Raw genomic sequence first — 21,758 nt, 5'->3', positions numbered from 1 at the left:
CATGTCTTAAGGTTAATGATGGAGAGGTCTGATCCGGAATCCAATTGTAGATGCACAGTTTTATTTGCGATGTAAATTACGACATATTTGCGCCGGTTCTTATCCGAATTCAAGTCGAATCTAGTCTGTCGGACGCTGTTATTGTCCTTGTTCTTCCTGCACTAGGTCACTTTGTTGCCCTTCCTGCCACATTCGTTGCAGTACTTATATTTGTAAAAACACTGACTCGACCAATGTTTCCCGCCGCAACGATATCATGGGCTTGTAGAGGATCCGGGTCTTGTGACTTGGTGGTATTTATTAGGCGTAGCCTGAGTTTTCTTACTTCCAGCTTTGCTTTTTCGAAGTGAGTATTTTTTCGGTCTGAATGTCGTCCTTCTAATGAATGTTGCGCCTGACTCCTCGACATGTCTCGAGTTGTTCCTTACGCCGACTACCCGTAGACAATCCTCGGTCAACTTCTGGAGGATGAGGCCCTGTTCGCTCTCAAGTCTAGAGAGAACACGTTTTCTAATCTCAACGTTTTTGGATGAGACTCGACCCTGCGCAAAAATAAAACACTTGAAGTCATCTGCCGATAAGTCAGACAGAAATCATCGCAGTGTTTATTTACAACGGACGCGAAGGTTAGGTAATCGTCGTCGTCACTTTTTTGCAGGTTAAAGCACTTCCATATTTTATGAAAGAGCGTAGAATTCGGGCTGAATAGTTCGGATAAAAGTTTGACTGCTTCAGAAAATTTCAATTCACTCGTCTTCCTGGGGAGAATATAAGCCACAAACTTGCTATGTTCTGTGGTTCCTAAATTCCTCAAAAGTAGGCGAGCTTCTTAGTATTGCTCCACTCTTGACAATCCACGGAGAATAGGTCCTCATATCTCCAATAGAAAGCGTCAAACGTCCCATCCACCTCCTGTTGGTAGTTGAACGTTTCTATAGCGTTTCATATTGTACTTTGAGAAAAAACAACACTTTTGTCTCTGTGTTCCGTTCTGTTGGATATTTTTAACAATAGCTCTTCTTGTCTCTGCTGTTGAAGTAACATTCTCTCCCTCAACGCTTGTTGCTTTGCTTGAAATTGTAACTGGAGCTGTTTATCACGTTCTTTTAAATTTTCCTCACCTTTCTGAGCTTTGATTAGCTCTATTAATACTGTTGCACAATGACGTAGCCTCTTTTGTAGGAGCTAACGGCTTCTACATTAATGAACCTTGTGCCCGACTTTGTAATGAAGTTAAAAACGTCTGAAACAGGTGTTTGTGATTTTGAAAATGTTCTGTGATGACTGAAGCTAAGAATGACACTTTGTTTATAATATTGAATCAAGGCAAAACGATATAAAACCTTAGAGATTGAAAGGTCAAACTAAGGGAACTCGTCAAGAGGCATTCGAAAACAAAACAATGTTTAACCTTCTCTCTTTTTATGTCCCTCTCTCGTTCTCTCTCTCTCTCTCTTTCTTCCTCTATTTCTCTCATTCACTCCCTTTCTCTCTCTTTCAATGAAGAAAGAGAGAAATGAAATATAATTTCATTGTTTTAAAACAGTTGAGGTTTGGTCGCTGTACGCGATGGGTCGACTAAGTATGTTTCCTACTTGTTAACTGTTTAATAAATTATATATATATTTATAAAAATGCATTCGTTCGCTGTTTTCATACAAGTATTCGATTTCAGCATACCATTAATGCCGACGACAGAAAGCTGCCTGTAACGACACAATGACTACACAAGAAGAGACGATGGTAAGATGCCTGCAATGACCATACATAATGCGACCCATGCCAGGCAGTTATAGCCGACGACGGATCGACCCGTTTTTGTTGATGTTTCCAGCATGTGTCTATCGTTTAGATATCGTTGAATATCGTTTACTTCCCGGGGAGCTGATTGCGTTCCCAAGACGTTCATCAACCAAGTAACCCTCTCGGGGAGGCGATAGTATCACAATACTGCTTTAACGTCTTCCTTCTTTTAATGGCTTTTCCAAACGCACGAAAAAACTTATTTCCGTTTTTGACTGGAGAAGAGAGATAAAATAATAATAAAAATCCCAGAAAATGTCCTTTCCTTGAGTGTGTGCGAATGAAGCAATGTATCCCTTACTTCTTGGTAAAAACCTTGGAGAAAGCCCAATATGAGGGTGGATAAAAAATTTTACTTGCGAAACAAAAAACAAAAAAATATACTGTGATACTATACAGTTGCAAAAGAATAAAAATAATTGTGGAATTGTCTGGAAATTAACCAAAATGGCTGTTTTCTTGTTTTTTTTATGTGTGTGTGTGTGGAGGGGGGAGTTGTCCCCACGCGGCAGAAAAAAAAGTTTCACTTTAGAACCGATAGTTAAAAATAGAATATTTAAGAAAATTCCACTCAATGAAAAAAAGTATCTTTCTTTTAGTCCAAGTAAAACGAAAAGAGGGAAAAGGAAACAGTTCTCTCTCGTTAAAATACGCATAAGTTAGCAGCAAAAACAAATGCAAAAAAACTTTTCACTTCATTTGAAAAAAATGTTCAAATTTGCATATGCCTAAACAGTCGACACTTTACGATAGAATTGTTCACGCTGTGAAAATGAAGTCAGCATTTTTCTCTTTTTTCTTTCTTCTTTCAATAAGCCAACCAACTTAATTTTTAAACATTATAAAAATGCGTTTCGCCCAGTTCTTTTCAATTTAAATATAGAGACAAAAGATTACTTAAATTTCGTCGATAACTGTGCCATGAGTTCGTTTTTTTTGTTTACCAAATTCTTAGCTTGTAAATTGTAAGTTTTTTTGAAGTCTATTATCATTTTTTTTGTTTCTTTTTTGTGGAGTTAACCCGTGTGAAAATCGAATCCTCGCCGCCAGTTATTATGGAGTTAATTGGTAATAAACGAAAGGAACACAGGAATTTTAGGAACGAAACATGTATTCACATATATTACAGGCAAAGTGAGTTGCGTATATCCATTCCTCAACGGTAGGACGTTTGCACACGTCCAGCTGGACCGGAGGTGACGTCACCAGAGGAAGTGACGTCATGAGATAGTCCATCAATCCCATTGAGGAGCGCCTCCAACGCATGTATACTCGATTTCATACAGCATAATTACGTTGACACACCACTTCTCATTAGATCAGCGAGGTTAAGCAAAGTTGAGCCTGGTCAGTACCAAATGGATGACAATTGGAATACCAGGCGCTGTATGTAGGAGGCCGTCGATAGAACTGATAGAAAAAAAATAACGTCGTTGTCTGCCTTAAACAAGATATACATACGTCTGAATTTGATATTCGCTAGACACTTCCCCTTTGGGAGGAAGCCGTTTCGACCTGCATTAGATGACAAAACATGATGAATTAAATGAGTTGATAAAATTGATCTAAAAGCGAGATATCTACCAGCGCAACAGTCTTAAACTCATTTCACTCATTCTATAGAATAGGATATTTCATCATTATAATCAAAATTCAATTAATCAAGAGCATTGTCAATATAATCGAAATAAAACAAAAAGTCCTGATTTTAAAACTAAACCGCCATTTACTGGCCTAGGCGTTCTAAACATTGTTATGTTTGTTATGTATGGTAAACATAGAATGTTTATACACTCCAATACAAAAATATTTATAATGTTATTATTTTATACAATATAGTTATTCTGTTGATCCAAAATATATCTACAATCAATTGGAATCACTTGTAGCTTGTGGATATTAATATGAAATAACCAATAAAATAAATTATAAAACGAAGGAAAAATTAGAAATTAAAAAAATCTTAAACTTAGATCGCATTTATTTAAAAATACCCACACGATACACCAATTTGTGTTATTTTTCAATATCTATGATTAACACAAAATGTTTACATGAATTGAAATTGCAAAAAAAAAAAAAAAATAAAAAATTAATGTGCTTTCTCAAATGTAAACACAAAATATTTCCGTAAATTGAAATAGCAAGAAAAATGAATATAATTTCATTACATAAACATTGCCTTTCAATCTGATTCACCTCCAAGGAAAACTGAGATACAACTGTCCCATACCATGAATGCTATACCCTCACTGAGTCAGGAGAGTACTGGGAGAGGGGGGGGGGGGAAATAAATAAATTGCCAACTAAGAATTGTGAGCACTTAAGCAAAATTGGGGTGACAAACACCCCATGAGACTAACGCAGAGTTAAAAATACATTTTTCAGACAACCGTTCAGAATGATGATAAAAAGAACATCTGATTCTGAAATTGAATTGAATTGCAATTGAAGTGGGATATTCTTGTCTGCTTCAAGGTCGCGCGGAATTAAGGCACTACAGAAGATTGTAACAAAAAACAAAGTACACTTGTTTTGTCTCGGTTCCTTTCAGGCGTAAACAGATTGCGATCCAAGTAATAACTTCGATTGGCTGTTGAAATAATCGTATCGATTTATAGACGAGCGAAGATTTCTTCAAACATTTAATATAATGGGAGAATGAAAGCTTTTATGCAGATGAAAGCACTTAAGTAAAATACAAAATTGACGTTGTTGATTGATACATGTGATAATTATTGTATTGGAAGTATACAAAATGCTAAAACGTAAATGCACACACCGAAAACACACATTCGCACACATTATATATATATATATATATATATATATATATATATATATATAGTTTTAAATATAATGGGCGGAAGTCTCTCGAGAGCTCTTTCAGCTATCATCCCATCAGGAGAAAATCGATCGCGTAAAAATAATACTATGTTGAGAGTAAAGAGTTCTGATGGGGCACTATTGAATGTGCCAAAAATTACGGGGACACTAAAATAAAGTTGATTAACGTTTAAAAAACGATTAAATAATGGCACAACGAGGGGGGAAAAATTAAAAAAAAAACGGGAGAAAAGATTCACAGTTCCCCAAAGAGAAACAATGCGTTAGATGTTTCTTTCTGCCGGCACAAAGAAGGTTTCCGCACCGCAATAGAGACAGACTCCAAAATCTTTAAATGGTTTCTGGAGTCCGCTCTATGTAGCACCTCGAACCATTCAATTTTATATCTATCGGCACAGCAGGGGTTATCAACCAAATGTTGGCCAATAGCAGAGTCCAAGGCCGCAGAAGGAGGGAGACTACCAGACCCCATCCTCCCTTGTCTGATCTTCGATGGAACATGCTGGTTTATACGAGTCAACAGATGCAAGGATGTTCGCCCAACATAACCAGCATCGCACTGGCATTTGAATTGATATACAATATTGCTATTTTGGATGTAAGGCAAACTATCCTTGCGAAAAGAAGGAAATGCAGGTCTCGTAGTATATACCAAACGCAAGGACACAGAATAAAAGCAGTCATAAATACTTCTGCGAATCTGTCTGGAAAGTCTGTTACTCTTTTCCCCAATCCACGGTAATTTTAAATAAACCGGGCATTTCAAAGGTCCAAACTTTTTAGGGGAATTTAAATGATTATATATATATATATATATATATATATATATATATATATATATATATAAAGCAGAATTGCCGAATTGCAACAAAAACTGAAATGCACAATCTGTGGCAGATTTCTTCTGTTTAAAGCCGGATTAATAAACCATGTGAGGTCACACAAGGTCAGGCATGGCCAACAATTGTATGAGGCTGTGCTGCTTCCCAGATCACACAAATATTGCTGTAATATCTCTGCTTTCGTCTCTAATTCAGCAAGCGTTTTGACAAGACTTTCAAAGGTGCAGAATGAAATCCTAACACAAACAGCACCAAATATTGGCAAATTCCCTTGCCACCTCTGTGAACGATTTTTAAAGAGTGTAGCTGGTTTTAAGAACCATCTATGTGCGTATGGACTTTCTACATCAATCTGAAGAGATGACAAACTTTTGTTAATCATTATATAATTCATAATATCGTCTAAATCGTTTGAAATATTAAGCTTAATGAAATTTTATTTCCGGCTTTAGTGTATATATACTGCTTTAGTGTATATATACTGCTTGATTACATCGAAATGAAGAAAGGAGAGAATCGCTCCATAATCATAACTTTTCTTTGAAACGACTAAAAATGTGGCGAGTTCTTATTCATAATAGAGCATAACATTAAATCGTTCGACCGCTAACTCGAAAAATTAGATGAAAAAAGAACAAACATGAACTTCATCTTCTTAATTAAATATGTATTAAGGAAAATATACTCTTGATATATATATATATATATATATATATATATATATGTATATATATATACATATATATATATATATATATATATATGTATATATATGTGTGTGTGTGTCTCATTTACGAAAATTTAAATGCGATATTCCTTTTCAGTATATCCGAAAACCACAAAAGTTGTCTTTTAAAAGAAAATATTAAGGTGGAAACCATGTAAAAATTTACGAAAATGACTATTTTTATATTTGCTTTAAAAATCCTACATTGTATACAGTGTTATTTATGAGTACCTGAAAATTTGTCTGACGTCACTTCCGATGAATGACTTTGCAAACAAAGAAGTCCGACTCTTAACGAAAGCTAGTATTGCATGACTCATTATCATATGTCAACAGCTATAACTTTTTCCCCCGTTTTTAACAGTCTAGAAAGTCTATAGTTTGGATAAGCTTCAAAGCAATAATAAATACCTTCAAGTAATTTTAACGTCTTTAAACTGCCAATTACAGTATCTGATGCAATAAAAAAGACAAAATTAGTTTAAAGAGTAGAAACTAAATCAAATACGTAAGAAAAGTAACGTATATTGCGTTTGGTTACAGTTACAGTGTAAAGTAGGATTTATCGCTTAAATGCTTTTTATTTCTTCGTTTTTTCTTAACCAACCAGTTAATTATGAGATGCCACTTATAAGCTTTGGTAACAATTACATGTTGTACGATTTTTATGTTCTATTTATAAAAAAAGTAAGATATCATTATGTGTTGATGGTTAAGTAGTTTCTTGTTATTAACACGGTAACAACGACTGGGCAAGTTAATCTGAGTAATTTTAACGTCTTTAAACTGTCAATTACAGAATATATAAAAGACTTTAAATCGTAAACATATTTGTTGTGTTTGTTTTGAAAACGGTTCCTACTTGCAATGAAAAATACAAATAAAATTCGTAAAATGCCAATAAAAACAAAACAAAAAAAAAGCAAACAGAATTTACAGTTTTGTTTTTACTTGCATATTTTAAACGCGAAAAAAATTATCGATTAAAATTAAAGCTTTTATGCTATTGTTTTAGTTATGCGTGTGCAAAGTTTTCAAACCAGAAACTGTGAATCCGATCGACGGTTTCAACGCCCAAGCAAGACGATTTGAGTCTCATAATATAATCGATATCACTATAATTTCTCTATTGTCAGTAGCGCATTTGTTAATGTAATGTATAAATCACTTGACTAATTATCATGGTAGGATTTCTAATCTCAGCGTCGGGATATTTGTTATACCCAGCCACGTTGATGATTCGGAAACAACAAAACAATTTTCAGAAAGTAACTATACTACACACACACACACACACACACACACACACACACATATATATTAATGTTGGCACGGTTAATTGGAATCAGAAAAATCGGAATTTTGGGGGTATCGGAATCGGAAAAATATGCTTAATTTCCGATTCTAAAAACGATTCTTTACGTGTTTTTAAACTTAATTTTCCATTGCTTGTATTACTGATAAATACTTTTTTTTTCAAACAATTAGTAAGTCTAAAATCGATGTAAATTTCTTTTATTTTCATAAAATAAACAAGACAATAATTGAAACGTTACATAAATTTGCTAGGTGCACTCTAGAAGAATGCAGTTTATTTACAAAGTTCGAAAAAGTGTTTTAAAAGTTAAGTAAAATGTTTATTTCAAGAAAGAATACTATCAAACATTTTGGATAATTAAATCAGAAGTAGAATATACAAAGGTTTTCAAATCTTTTTAACTATTTATTTTATGCTCTCTGTTTTAGTCCAGTTGGGTTTTGTCCGCTAGACTTTTGTCCGGTCCCTCATCTAACATTTGCAAATATTACAATGGGCGAAATGTATGAACAAAGGGTTGGCTTTGAATAGAATGAAGTATAAATCAATTTGTGAATTTTCACACTTTCGTTTGAGATAATGTTTGGCGTTAACCTCATTTCTTCTTTGATTCTGTCTTTATTACTGACTTATACTGAGACTTAGGAATTCCTAGGCTGTCAAAATAATCAACCAGTTTCAGCCTGAAGCCATATCTTCCTATCACATGTCTTTATAGAGATTGTAAAACAAAATTAAAATTGTTTGGGATGGAAATTGATCTTTTTTTTATTTATAGTTATGTCTCGGAAGTAGAGTGAAAAGCACATCTTATTTTTCTTTTATTAATATTATTTTTTTCTTGTACAAATTTTTGTGAATTATTCCATGGATTTCTGCCTTTGGATTATTATGGACCATCTTCTTCCAATTACGGGATTTCCTTGGATTTTACTTGTACAAATGGAAATTCTTTTAACTTTCTTGAAGTTTTATATTTGGATTTTACCGTCACTGGATTTTTTATCTTCCACCAGACTATCCATTCATGTGCAATAACCTTTTTCTTTACCATATTCCCTCTGCTTAACTTATTTTGTTTTCAAGTAAGATCTTTGACTTACTTGTTGTTTCATCAAATACTTCTGCATGCAAAATACGATCCCGCATTTTGCTAATTCCTACCGTCTGATGAGAAGGAGAGTATTTCTTCGAAACTCCGCGGATTAAGGACTATCTATTTATCTAGTGTTTCCTTTTCAGATCAAATATGTTTTCAACTCATTTCAAAGTGTTTTTTAACATATTTTATTAACTGTTTGCTCATATTATGAGCTCTATTTCCTATTTGGTTTTATCGAGCTTCTTTATCTGGCTGAGATAATTTTATAAATATTAATTCTTTAATATTTATAATTTACTTTAATTTTACCATCTTGGATCATTTTGGTAAATTCAATTGTAATTTTCATTATATATATATGTATATATATATACATATATATATGTATCTATATACATATATATATATATGTATCTATATACATATATATATGTATCTATATACATATATATGTATCTATATACATATATATATGCATATATATACAAATATATGTATATATATATACATATATATGCATATATATACATATATATATGCATATATATACAAATATATGTATATATATACATATATATGCATATATATACATATATATGCATATATATGCATATATATGCATATATATGCATATATATGCATATATATACATATATATATGCATATATATACATATATATGCATATATATACATATATATGCATATATATACATATATATGCATATATATACATATATATATATATATGCATATATATACATATATATGCATATATATACATATATATGCATATATATACATATATATATATGCATATATATACATATATATATGCATATATATGCATATATATATATGCATATATATACATATATATATATGCATATATATACATATATATATGCATATATATATGCATATATATACATATACATATGCATATATATACATATATATATATGCATATATATATACATATGCATATATATACATATATATATGCATATATATACATATATATATATGCATATATATACATATATATATGCATATATATACATATATATATGCATATATATACATATATATATGCATATATATACATATATATATGCATATATATACATATATATATGCATATATATACATATATATATGCATATATATATACATATATATGCATATATATACATATATATGCATATATATATACATATATATGCATATATATACATATATATATGCATATATATATACATATATATGCATATATATACATATATACATATATATATATGTACATATATATATACATATATATGCATATATATGCATATGTATATACATATATATGCATATATACATATATATGCATATATATACATATATATACATATATATGCATATATATATACATATATATATGCATATATTTATACATATATGAGTTTATTTGTGAAAAAATGTGTGAATTCGTTTATATCATCGTCATTTACTATTTCAAAAGTGTCTGTCTCAACCAAACTTTTTATTTAAAAAAAAAAAAAAAGTAAGCGTCTTTAATATGTCGGTGGACTGTGTTTACATTTGGACTATCCGTCGCTGAGTTTATTTGTGAAAAATGTGTGAATTTGTTTATATCATCGTCAGTTACTATTCGAAAAGTGTTTGTCTCAACCAAAATTTTTATTTAAAAAAAAAAAAGCGGGAGACCAGTACCCGCATTAAGCTGGTCTGCAGTTTTACTTGTTGCTTGCTATCTTGCTCTTGCTTGTTGCTGGATGTCAACATTTTGAACCGAGAGAGAGATTTAGCTGTCGTACAAAGCTAAATCTCTGTAACATCATCTTTGTATAGTACTCCCTCAGGTATTTGTCTATTATAAAAAAAAGAAAGAAAAAAAGTCCTGTGGCGATAAAAAAAAAAAAGCTGTGACGTGTGTACGCCTGTAATGCTGGATGCATGTAACAATTATTCTGCCATCATTATTTGTATCTATGTATGTATATGTGTATGTATATTTATATATGTACATATGAGTTTATATGTATTTATATCTATGTGTATATGTATGTATAAGTGTCTATGTGTATATATGTTTATGTGTGTACATATATACATTTATAAATGTTTGTATGCATGTATGTGTGTATATGCATGTATGTGTATGTATGCAGGTGTGTATCTATATGTATTTTGTATGTGTGCTTGTACGTGTGTATGTGTATTAATGCATATATATGGATGTGTATGTATATGTAGGTAAGTGTATGTATATATATGTGTATATGTGTACGTATATGTATGTGTAAGTATATGTGTGTATGTATTTGTATATGTGGATGTATATGTATGAATGTGGGTATGTATATGTATGTTTGTGTATTATGCATTGTGTATGTATATGGGTATATATGAGCGTATGCTTATAGACATGTATGTATATATGCATGTATACATTTATATGTATGTATACCAATGACCGTCTTGTTTATGTTTGCATGTGTGTGAATGTATATGTATGTGTGCGTATTGTGTATTGTGTATGTACGCATGTATATGTGTGTGTGAGTGTATATATATGTATGTATAACAATGACCGTCTTTAGTGTCATGTCTCCTTGAGCATGTGAATTCGCTGGCAGGACTATATGTCATTTTTCGGGCTCATGAACTTTCAGTGTCTGAGGGAGTGGCACTCGTCTGACAAGACGTTGCAATCATCATCATGTATGTATATATATATATATATAGATGTATATATGTATGTATATATATATATATATATATGTATATATGTATGCATGTATATATATGTATATATATATGTATATATATATTCGGAGTTGCTAGGGCGAAACAATGTCATATACCATGATGTAATATGATGCATTCTGGTATGACCTCATATATGACGTATAATGTTATCAAAGACAGGAATATGATTATAACGTATATTGTACATGACGTCGTAATGACGTTTATTATTTCGACCTGACAACGCCGGGTATATACAGCTAGGATATATATATATATATATATATATATATATATATATTAGTCTGGTATGTATTAAACGAAAGGTAATTAAACTTAGAAAGAGAAAGACACGTGGATAATATTGATACATTACTAGTATTTCAGTGTAAATGCACGTATAGAGGCTTATGCCACGAAAATATGGAAAAGCGCATTACTTCCGATAATGCTCTCAGCAACTGCGTTAAAACTCCCCCCAACCCATTACAAAGGCCGCCCCCTCCTCCTCCTGCGACAGCTCATCCCTCTGCTATGATAGACGTGTTTGGTTTCTATTGATCGTTTTGTCTTTCACAACCGTTGCGAATTGCTTACATCTGACTCGCTAAGTGAAACCTTCTCTAATTTCACGACAGTATGATGACGCTATGATCACGTCACGGGGGAAATCAGCAAGCGAGAACAACAAAGTCCGCACTTGAGCATTTCGAACCGTTCTTCGGTAAAACGAATGGCCAGCAGCGTTAAACCATGTCTGCTTGATTTCAGGGGAATGTTTATAAATGTCCGCTTAGTTGACAAGATGAAAAGGCTAAATGAATCTAGTGAGTGGCTCATATGTTAGCCAATGTAGAAGAAAACAGGAAAAGTGAAATGGCTGAACGTTTCGACTGATATAATCTCCGATCTTCTTTAGGTGCGTATTGTCGAACTCGGGAATTTATGTCGAACTCAGGAACCTGTCCATGAAACGGATATAAGTGCTTTCATGGCTTAATGGATAAAGTACTAAGTATTTCAGTTCTAAGTTAACCTCTTCAGGGGGGTTAAGGTTCAATCCTCACTGTGGGCGACACTAAAAATAAAATTACGAATTACTAAATACTTCTAGCTGAAACGAGAGCAAGCTAGCTCCGTCGATTAAATAAAGAGTTGCGTTCGAAATTCTGTATAGATTCCCGAGTTTGACATGATGGACATGAAAAGGTTGGGAATTACATAAATCGAGTAGTTGTGATAATAACGATTCAAGATGAGAACAGTGGTTCGAACAATATAAATTACAAATCCTCATCTGAGAAAATTTCGAAACAAAATATTATGGTTATTGTTAAAACCGTTTCTACAATATTTTGTCCAAGAATATTTTCAGATATCTTACACATTTATTGTTGTAGCCTTGCAGGTTTGTATTAGTCAAGGCAAACAAAGTGGTTTCATTAACAAACGTGTATTAGCAAAAGTATATTACAGAAGTATACGTCAGGATTCTAAGACCATAACTGCCATGAATCGCTACCCAATAAGATTTTAAATACAACTATACTTATATTCTACAGGGGAGGTTTATATTATAGAAGAATTATTCGAAATACTATTTTCCTCGAGAGTAAATTATTCTCACTACATCAGCTTTAACATGGACATATGACATAAAGGTTATAAGCGTTTGTTAACAGTCAATTCTCAGAAATAATACACTAGAAATTAAAGATTCCACTTTTACTAAGGGCGACCATAATTAAAGTAACACACACATTAACACATCTACCCAAATATGACTGACGGAATGAGAACAATATAACCTCACGTGGTTTACACCAGTTCGGAATTCTATATAGGTTCCTGATTTCGATATAAATACCCCCAAGTTCGAAAAAATGCGCTTGAAGAATATCGGAGGTTACATCGACTGAAACGTAATTAATACAAGCCCCCATGTCAACAAATATTTGTCGAGTTGTCTCCATAAGTAACCAATTTTGTCTATTTCACTCATCGTCTTCAATCCTCTCATATTATTGATCATCATCGAACTGATAACCTAATTAAACCTTTATCCTGTAGTTGCTTTTGTGAGTATTTATTATAACAATATATATGCACACACAAACACACACACATGCACACACACACACACACACACACACATATATATATATATATATATATATATATATATATATTTCTTGGGAAGCCAAATTTAAATAAACATGTTTGAACTCATACTTGAAAAACTATCTGGCCAATATACCCGGTGAACCTAGTGAAAGGGAAATTCAAACAATTGCAGTTAAAGGGACGGTTAGAATTTTTTAAAAAATCTCTCGGTTGGAATGTACGAGATGGCCGGTGAATGTTTGGTATCCGGTTAGATTTAAGTTTGAACAAAATTATTAGAAAACTAAAATAAAAAAGATACACACACGTGTGTGTGTGTGTGTGTGTGTGTGTGTGTGTGTGTGTGTGTGTGTGTGTGTGTGTGTGTGTGTGTGTTGTGGGCGGGGGTGTAACAACGAAGAAGGGAATACTAGTCCGGCTAATCAAAACCAAACAGCTATTACATCGCATGTAACCGTCGATTTTATTCAAATATACGGTGTCCAACTCAGGAATCTTTCTATCGAACCCGGGAATCTGTACGTCTAAACTTTTTAAATACTTTTATTTAATCTGCAGGTTATCATGCTCTCGTTCCGTCAGCCATAACCGGGTAGAAGTCTTAAGTAATTCGCAATTGTATTCTTAGTACCGTCTGCACCGAAGATTGAACTTAGGACTGAATCTTATCAAATATCTTATTCGTTATGCCACTGGTTCTTGCGAATCATCATGGAATTAACACTCAAGATGAGAACAATAATCCGGACAATCCAGATAGTCCCTTACGAAAGATATTTAAACTGACTTTAACACATGTTCTTGTAAAATTCTTACGATTTATCTACCCGAAACCTCCAAGGACAATGAGACAGAGCAAATAATCAAGTAAGGTCAAGGAATATATCGGTTGAGACGTTATAATAGAGATAACGAAACAGAATATACTCACCTGAGTGATTCGGTAAAAATCCTTTTACTTGACTTGAGATCTGATATCGCTTTGTGTGCTTATCATAATCATTGTGAACATTTTTTCTGATGAATCAGAAAATAAAAAATAAAAAAATCCCGCAATTTCTGTTTGCGGAAATGTTTGTCCTAATTCTTTATTCAGTTATTATTTCCGTTAATTAAATGTTGAGTCAGACAATCAATCTTTGCTGAAAACGTATCAAAATTAATACAGGAAAAACGTTCGAGCACAGCTGTTTTCATCACTTCCTACTTTATCGATTAGTTGATTATATTCTGAAATGCGACGTTTCTCTGCTAAAGTTCTCAACACTAGAATATTTTGCTGTTATTATATTTTAGAAATCTATATTTGCGGTCTTCTTTAAGTTTCACTTGCTTTACAGCATATAAACCATTTACGTGTTATCTAAAGTCGAATAAAGTTGGATTATTTGGAGTATTCGAACTGTTTTCATCTTGAGTGTTATTTACATAAGGCTTCGGCCGATGTAACATCCTACCTTCTTCAAGTATATCTTGTCGAATTCGATTTTTTTTTATGCCGAACTCGGTATTTTTTTTTATAAATAATAGATGAACTATATATATATATATATATATATATATATATATATATATATATATATATATATATATATATATAAATCTGAATGTGTGTGTGTGTGTGTGTGTGTGTGTGTGTGTGGTCACGAATAGGCTCCTATATGGTTGACTGCTTTAAAAAACTGATTACATATAATGATAGAAGATGTATCGAGACACAGGAATGGGTAAGTTTGATCTGGCAGAACGGTGGTTCATTAAAATTGTGGGGTCTGCGTTCGCGCCTGGTCCACAAAGTATGGAAATAAACAATTTAAAAATAAAAAAAACGTTTACAAGTGTTTTTTGATATAGATGTACATAAGAATAATTTGATAAGTATGTTTTAACTTAAATAGGGATGGTATAATAAAATTGTGGGGTCTGCGTTCGCGCCTGGCCTCCATAGAATGGAAATAGGCACAAACTTTAATAAAGACTGTTTATATCTATCTGCGTAAGTATACTTTGATAATTATGTTTCAGTTTGAAGAAATATGGTATAATAAAAAAATTGTCGAATTCGAATTTTTTTATGCCGAACTCGGTATTTTTTTTTTATATAAATAATAGATGAACTATATATATATATATATATATATATATATATATATATATATATACTAGCAAAAGTACCCGTCGTTGACTGGGTTCAAAAACATCCTACAGAAAATGGACTCTGATTTCTAAAAGTATGATAGGTTATGAAAAGGAAGGGTTGTAAAGAGATAGCTTCGAATTTGAGGGTATCAAAACCAAAGCAAAATAAGATGAAAGTAAAAATAAAATAGATAAACCCCATAATTTATTATACCATAACTGTTCACACTGAAACATTTATCACAATATTCTGTGGATCTATAGTAAAAAACCTTGTTAAACTTTGTGATATATTTCCAGGTCAGGTGTGAACGAACACCCCAAATTTTATTATACCCTATTTCTTCAAACTGAAACATAATTATCAAAGTATACTTACGCAAATAGATATGAAAAGTCTTCATTAAAGTTTGTGCCTATTTCCATTTCATGGAGGCCAGGCGCGAACGCAGACCCACAATTTTATTATACAATCCTTATTTAAGTTAAAACATACTTATCAAAGTATTCTTATGTACATCTATATCAAAAACACTTGTAAATGTTTCGTTTTTTTTCATTTTTAAATTTTTTATTTCTATACTTTGTGGATCAGGCGCGAAAGCAGACCCCACAATTTTAATGAACCACTGTTCTGCGAGATCAAACATACCCATTCCTGTGTCTCTATACATCTTCTATCATTATATGTAATCAGTTTTTTAAAATAGTCAACCATATAGGAGCCTATTCGTGACCACACACACACACACACACACACACACACACATCTTTATATTATAGATATATTATTTTTAAATTTATATATATACATATGTTTTATTTGTTTTATTTTATTTATATACGTATATACATTAAATTGTATTATCATTATTATTATCATTATTATTATCATTATCATTATTATCACATCATTATTATTATCATTATCATTATTATTATTATGATTATCATCATTATTATTATTTTATTTTTTCACTATGATTACGTCTTAACGAATATGTTAGACGCAGTCTGTGAACATTTGAAGGACACGCAAAGCCGTTGCTCGTAACAGGAACCGCTTAATTATCAAACGTTATTTTTATTGTACTGAGCAGTTTATTCAATTTATGCAATTTAGATAACCTTAGGGATGCTGATCGCCACCCAAATTTCACTAAAGACCAAATGTTAATGCCAGCAAGAAATCGAGGCAAGCAGTTGTTGATATTAGGCAAATTCATTTGCAAAGATTATCAAAAGATGTGTAAAGTAGTAGAAATCTGGGGAACTTGTTGTCACTTAAACTTCTTGGAACACCACCGCTTAGTGCCAGTGAATAATCTTCGATGGTGATTTTCGTAAGAAATCCTTATGAGTACAACCCAAAGTAAAGGAAAGCCGATAACCCATGCTAAATACACTGCATAATGAACAATATAAAAGAGTATCGAAACAAAAAGAAAAAAATGAAAAAAAAAAAAAAAAACGCAGCGACATTGACAATTTACGAGAATGGCCAAAGAATACATGGCCATGGTTACGAAGAGAACACTTGAACATTGCAAATGTATTGCTACATACAGTTGCACAAAGCAATGCGATCAGAACGAACTATATGAAAGTTAAGATAAACAAAATCCCAAAATGCAATAAATGTTGACTCTATAAACTAAGAAACAAAACTGTATGTGAATGCAGCAACTTAGCCCAATAAGTAATAATCCTGCACAATCATATAATTTATCGTTCACGCAATTCACAAGGAGACAGAAAATTAAGTAAATACATGGAACCAACCCGAGAACCGAAAGGAATATGAAACATGAAGAAAATTATATATGATACCAATAATTATCAGATGGGGCGGCCCGAAGAAATTGAAACGGAATTGAGAGAAATTGGAAAGAACGGAAGGGTTGACACGCACTCCAATGAAAGAAAAAGGGTGAAACATCACAGAAAATCCTCGAGTTCAGAAACCAATCAACATAACCAGCTAACGCCAATTAACGGTGGGTACGTTTACATAAAACCAGAACAAAAGATGTAGAAAGAAAAAAAAATCGAAATCCAAATAAATTGAAACAACCCAAAATCCCATAGCCTGATAATCTTTCTTGCTTAAAAAGACGACTAATATTAAAATAAATTATTGTACAGCGTCAAAGAGAATGATCAGGGTGAGTAGGAAGAGAACCAACCACACCTCCACTAAATACGTGCTAAGAGTACTGGAAGTTAAAGAAGCTTATTGCTACTTGAATTCCAGAGAAGGCCAACGATCATTGTCAATGAGACAATGGTAAACGGTTGTTTCGATAATGCAAAATTATTCGCAACAGTCATCAAGCGAGGCGGAAAAGTCTAAAAAATTGAGGAATATTATTTTTTAATGACAGTGAACAAACACTGATAAGAACTTGCGCGAAAAACTCCTGATAAATATTTTAGCCTTGTGCCAGACAAAGCTACAACTTACTACGTAGGCTCAATACTAGGAGACACTCTACAATTTTGATGAATATTTTTACCTATTTATTATGTTCAATAGATCATATATTTATAAAAAAAATGAAACAGTATTAAAGAATGTATAGGTCGTATTCGCTCCTACACAAATATTTAATAGTTTCAGCTGTATTCAAAGATAATAAGTCATGCAATCTGTTGCCAAATTATTGGAGTGTTTGTATACTGCGTGAATGGATATGAAATTAATTACTTTTCTCAAATACCACGTGTTCATTGAAGATTTCGTATCATGCGCTGTTGCTCATAAAAGCGTAAGTTTAGTAAACTACACGTCATAATTAGAGATCGTATGTCTTCTATTCATTCTACTTTCAGCCAGAAATGAATTCATACCTCGCTGCATTCAGTGTAAGATTTATAGCACTGTATAGGTATCTGTTTATATACGTGAGCAAAAACATGTCAAGCGATCAACGTTATGTGCCGAAGTTTTAACATTTTGATAAGCTAGAAGCAGATGCACAAATTGATCATAACTTTCTCAATATCGCATGCCTATGGAGTTGTCACAGACATCGGAGATTAATTTTTCCCTTCTTATTGTAAGGATGTGTTTCGTAATTGAGCGGTCAGCTCCTGGTGTTGATTCTTAAGTGTTGAATTTGATCAGCGACAGTTGACACTGGAGAAGGTTGTTATTTCAAAGTGCATAAAGAGGGCGGGAAGAATGAAATATTACTTCAATTGTTTCCGCGATGAGTGAACTGGAAAAAAATAATGCGTTGAAGACATTCCCAAGCTTGCTGCAAAGAAGATGGCCTTCTGTACCAAGTTAGAAAAATACCCACACCTGGCAGTCTCCTGTATCTCTACAAAGCCACCATTCGGCAATGCATGGAGAAATATTGCCGCATCTGGGATGATGTATTTATCATTAGTCTCTCACTCTTAAACAGGTTAAAAAAAAAAGAAAAGTCTCCAAATCTCATAGGTCTCGCACTATCAATCAAACTCCAACCTCTGTCCCATCAACGAAATGTATGAATCCTATGCCTGTTTTACAAGTGTCTTAATAGAAAGTGCTCTGATGAGCTCGTAATACTTGTGCCTCCTCAACGTAAATACACCCGACTAACTTTACAAGTAGCAAAACCCCACCCCTGCACTGTAGAGATCTATAGATGCCGGAAAACCTCCTACTCAAATATTTTTCATTCGAACTTTGGAATTTCCTCCCGATTTTCTGTTTCCCTGACTGTACTAGCATGCAGAAGTTCAAGTGTAATGTGAACAGACATCTCACTGCTCAACTCCATTCATGGTGTCCGTGTAGATATGGTTCCAGTGTCACTGTGTCTTGTTTGGGGTGAATAGGAGTAGAAAAATATAACCTCAACGTTTTGGAGTATTTTGAGCCTAACTTTATGCACGTATCCTGAGATAATACAGCTATGAACACGTTAATTTGCAGATGCTTATTTGTTAGTAGTTACGAAAATCTTAACATTTACACAACAATCAATCAATCGATATATATGTATACATGAAAATGTGTGTGTGACGATATTTCTCAACCTATATACTCAACGAATTTTTGATCTGCAGACTTAAAATTTGGTATATAGAGAAGTTAGATATGTGGGAAACTTTTCAATCAGTTTTCATCCGGAAAAAAATGTTGCCAAGAGTCAAAATTGAAAAAAAATGGTAAATGGGAAGCCACCAGATTTTTATCAGTTTTCAATTGTTTACCGACTGCGCATATGCGGTCATGAAATATGACTCCTTCCTTATGTTAAGTATGAGTTGGTTTAAAAAGACTAATTAAAAAACAGGTCAAGCTGGTGTAATGGTTATCGTACTTGACTCATTGTTTTTAGGTTTGGGTTTCGATCTCAGATCGAGTATTTTTTGACAAGAAGTGACCTATTTAGAAAAAAAAAATGCATAATATTCGTGTGCACATGTCTCATTCATATTACAAAACAGGGAATTTAACAGAAGGTTTAATACCTATGATATATCTGTTTATAATAAGAATTCTGCGTTAATTAAAATTTATTATTTATGCGTATTTTACGACTGGGCAACTCTGGGTGGCTTACTAGTATATCTATAAAAGTGAGAATGTGTGTTAGTGTGAGGACAATTCTCAACCTATATTCTCAACGAAACTTTTATCTACAGACTTGACATTTGGTATATAGGGTATTCAGACATGTAGAAAACTTTTTAATATGTTTATATCCTGAATAATATATATTTTTTCTTCTTAATATGTTTATATCCTGAATAAACGGCTGCTTCGGAGTCAAACCTGAAAATTTGGTACTTGTGGATAATCGGATGTTTATCTGTTTGTCAAGTTTTTCACGATGTTTTAAAACACTAATATTCTTGGCAAGCTCGCTATCTTTAAGTTTTGGTTTTGATCTCAGTGCGAGTATTTTTTTTTTTACAAGAACTGTTTAGAAAAAGACATGATACTCGCATGCACATGTCTCAGTTTCTTTCCGTTCGTTTAATTCATTTTTTTTAAAAAGAAATTTAACGTTACGTTTAATACCGGGCAATGCGGGGTACATTTTCTGGTATATAAAAAAAAGTGGATTTTCTAGTACGTCTTATTAGTTTTGGCGCAAAGTTAGAAAATTAAGATATCACAAGCATGGTGATGGGAATGCCATAGTCTGGAGTGTTGCAGGTATTGGAGAATTACATTTCATTGAGGGAAACATGAACTCAAACATGTACTGTCAAATACTGCGGCAGAGCATGATCCCCTCCCTTCAGAAACTGAGTTCTAGAGCAAGGTTGCAGCATGACAAGAGATATACTTAAATATTTGAAGAAATGTGGGGTTGTACACACTTTTGTGATACATCATTCAAACATTACCGTGTTTGAATATATGGTTAAGTGGCAGTTGTAGTCATTTAGAACTGCTTTAAAGCTTCACCCCTCACTTATTTTCGACCAAATTTCAAACAATTATTACAGTTTATAGATGATTTCCTCAGCTATATTGCGAAAAAAAATGTTTTTCTATTTTCGTTTAGTAAAACAAAAGTTATGATGAATTTATTGGTGTTAAAAATCGTAAAAAAAACGTAAGGAGGTGAGCGACTTTTTTATGACTGGTTTCCATAGCAACCATGTCGCTTCAGTGACTACTATTGCTACAAATTCACTGCTGTCAAGAAAAGAGAAGTAACAAGTGAAACAGAGATAATTCGATGATTTTATTGAAAGCAGACGAGTGCCGTACATTGTTATTACATATGTGTATGTTATGTTTATGGGGGCAAAATAATAAGACTGAAATTAACCAAAGAACAAGTGAATTTACTGGAAGCCTGGAAAAGTCATGGATTATAATAGAAAAATGCTAGCATGAAAATTAATATGGTTAAACTTAAATATGGAAAAGTAAAGGACTAGTCGTTAAAACTGGAAAAGAAAAGGACAAGATATTCTATTAAAAATATAATAAATTTATAAGTAAAAATATTGCAGCATTAAGATCTTTTTTAAATTCAATTTATAACTTTATATAATCAATTCTTAATGCTGCAATATTTGAAGTTATAAATTGATTATATTTTTACTAGAATATCTTGTCCTTTTCTTTTCTAGTTTTA

The 21,758-nt window shown here is 32.5% G+C and overlaps 1 protein-coding gene across 10 annotated transcripts in view; it reads right to left on the bottom strand.

Moving 5' to 3' along the window:
- LOC145292174 (uncharacterized) overlaps nucleotides 1-21,758 on the bottom strand; it is an 806,320-nt gene that overhangs the window by 656,136 nt on the left and 128,426 nt on the right. The window contains exon 1 of one of the 10 annotated variants that reach the window (XM_080138438.1): nucleotides 14,453-14,622. The exons of the other annotated variants lie outside the window; for them this stretch is intronic. The gene's annotated coding sequence lies outside the window, so the exon portion shown is untranslated. Of the gene's footprint in view, nucleotides 1-14,452; nucleotides 14,623-21,758 lie in introns of those variants that run through there. 10 annotated transcript variants of the gene reach the window in all.

Source organism: Euprymna scolopes, chromosome 13, assembly GCF_053919585.1.
Source record: "Euprymna scolopes isolate OS-2025 chromosome 13, ASM5391958v1, whole genome shotgun sequence".
NCBI lineage: Eukaryota > Metazoa > Mollusca > Cephalopoda > Sepiida > Sepiolidae > Euprymna > Euprymna scolopes.
The sequence above is the reverse complement of the archived record's forward strand: the minus strand, read 5'-3'. Positions and strand labels throughout refer to the sequence as shown.